Genomic DNA, 2,997 nt, shown 5'->3' on the forward strand with positions numbered 1-2,997 from the left:
TTTCCCTCGTTCCCGCCTAATCTTATGTTTATTTTTGTTTCTTTTTACTTCTCTTTTAAAATTGGCTTTCATTTGTTAATTCAGTTAATAAAATTATGATTCCAAAAATTATGGAACAAAATTTCTTATCTCTATATAAACTTGATACACGCAACAAAAATAATTAATTTTCATTTAAGTGATTGGGTCAATGAAATATCTAACTTTTTTGAAATCATATTTGTTATTTTGACCATGCAAAAATATATTAAGTGGACAATTTTTTTCAAACTGTTGCTTTTCGACCGAAAGTGGATTCTATCACGATATTAACGTTTAAAAAGTGAATTTTAGATAAAATTAAGCAATTTCATGATATTAATGAGTAGTGTGTGAGTTTGAGAGATAGTTTGTGTTAGTGAGATTGTGTGTGTTAGTGATAGAGTATAGTGTGTTAATGTGAATGTAATTTCATGAAATAAATAAAATTAGTTGAGTAATCCATTATTGAATGAAAATTATAATTGAGTCTGGTAATTAAGTGAAAAATATATAAAATAATATATATATAACACATAAAGTATAATTGTACAGTACATATATAATAAAAGTATTCGAATTGAGATTATGTTTTTATACAATAATATAAAATGATTCAAGTACATGAAGGATTAGCGGTAACAGACTTTCTCTTTACAAATGTCCCTTGATTATGATCACGGCGCAAGTATGGAGCATCATCATTGGCTAGCAGGATGCATGGATCAGCATTTACTTCGAAAGGTGGAATGGCAACAAAATTATTATATTCTTCTGACAAGTCTGTCTTGTCCTCCACTCCAACGATGTTTCTCTTTCCTGATAGAACTATGTGTCGCTTAGGCTCATCCTTTTGCTTGTTTATCCCCTTCTTTGGCTTGCTGGACATGTGAAATGAACATGGCACCATTTATGCCATTTCGAGTGATTTTGGTGATCAAATGACAACACAACACTTGGACTAATATGATTGTTAAAATGTTCATTCTCAGGCTTTTAGGTTCAAGTGATGACAAAGAGAAAGAGAAGATAGGCGTAGCAAGGCGTAGCAGCGCCCTGAAAGCTCTTCGGATCAGGAGCACCGGAAGAACCGATGCCTAAGCATCGGTGCATCCGACGCTTGTCGGAAGAACCGGCGCTATGAAGTTTGGTGCAGAAGGGAATCGAAACCAAGTCAGCCTATAGGCACCGGTTGAACCGACGGGTCAAAAAGGGGGCATCGGTGTATTGGGCGTCCTATGTTCCAGAGACGATGTCAAGACCCCAGAAGAAGATTCTTCAGCACCGGTTGAACCGGTGAAGCATCGGTGCATACCATCGGTGTAATGACGTCAGCTGTCAGGAGAAGATTCTTAAGCACCGGATGAACCGGTGATGCATCGGAACAAAGCATCGGTTCAACCGGTGGTCACTGCATCAGCTGTCAGGACTTCAACAGCTACTTCGGTTTATGAGTGACCGGAAGAACCGACGCTACCCCTGCCATAGGCATCGGTTCTTCCGGTGATATGCAGATTTTCAGCTAACCGTTGGAACAACGGCTACAAGACTTGGTGGCCTATATATACGCCTCACCCCGGCCATTTGAAGGGTGCTGGAGTTGCTGGACATCCCACACACACCCAAGAACATCTCCAACCACCATAGAGCTTCATTGTACATCATATAGGCTTAAGCACACTTGTGAGAGTGCTGAGTGCTTGTAATAGGAATTAGTTCTTGCGAGAGCTCCCTTGAGAGAAGTCTTGCTGCGGCAAGCAACTTGTGATCCGTCGTGTGACCCTTCGTCTTGGTGTGGAGTGGCAACGACACTTTGTGCGGGGGGAGAGGAGGCCCCCTCCTTGGTGGAGAAGCTCCGTAGTGGATTACGGCCGGGTGACCGAGAAAGACGGTGGCGGTGCACGAGACTCGGTGTCTTAGGGGCACTTGCCTTTGCTTGCCGGCATCGCCTTGGTGGCGAAGTGCAAGACGGTGATCGGAAGAGCCTCGGTGTCCCGTGGACGTAGGCGTTTGTGCCGAACCACGTTACATGACCGTGTCTACTCGGGAGTTTGCATCCCTCTTGCACTTACCTCTTTACTTACCGCTTTACGTTTCCGCATTTACTCTATCTTGCGTACCTTTACTTTCCTAGTTAGTTTGATTAGGATTGGTTAGGTTGCAAGTCTTTTAGGGGTAAGTAGAGAGTAGCATAGATAAACCTTAGTCATAACTAGCTTGTATAGGACGTGTTAGGTTTATCGTATGCAAGAAGTTTGAGCCCTTGGTTAAAAAGCGATTAGCGACCCTATTCACCCCCTCCCCCTCTAGGGTCGGACACCCCGGTGATCCTTACAACATGTCCTTAATGTAGAAAACCTGAGCGACATCCTGGGCTAGGACAAATGACTCGTCTCTATACCCAAGATTGTTGAGATCAACTATTGTCATCCCATACTCATCTTTTGTTACCCCTCCTCCAGATAGTTTAACCCATTGGCAACGAAATAGAGGCACCTTGAAATTGGGACCGTAATCCAGCTCCCATATCTCTTCAATGTAGCCGTAATATGTGTCTTTTTTTCCATTATTGTCCGTGGCATCCATACGAACACCGCTATTTTGGTTGGTACTCTTTTTATCTTGGGCTATCGTATAAAATGTGTTTCCATTTATCTCGTACCCTTGGTATGTTAAGATATTCCAAGATGGTCCCCTAGCCAATAAGAACAGTTGTTCACTTATATTCATGTTATGCATTAGATGCTTCCGCAAACAGCTGTAGAAAGTGTTCATGTGCTCACGTGTAATCCATGCCTCAGACTTTTCCGGGAAATTGGAGAGCAGAATTTTCTTGTGTTCCTCGATATATGGGTCAACCAAGGATGATTGTTGAAGAACCGTATAATGCGCTTTCTTGAATGAGAAATTATCTGTGCAGACATAAGATTTCTTTCCTAATGTACCCTTCCCAGTTAGTCTCCCCTCATATCGCAATTC

The sequence above is a fragment of the Panicum virgatum genome, chromosome 1N, assembly GCF_016808335.1.
Source record: "Panicum virgatum strain AP13 chromosome 1N, P.virgatum_v5, whole genome shotgun sequence".
NCBI classification, from domain to species: domain Eukaryota; kingdom Viridiplantae; phylum Streptophyta; class Magnoliopsida; order Poales; family Poaceae; genus Panicum; species Panicum virgatum.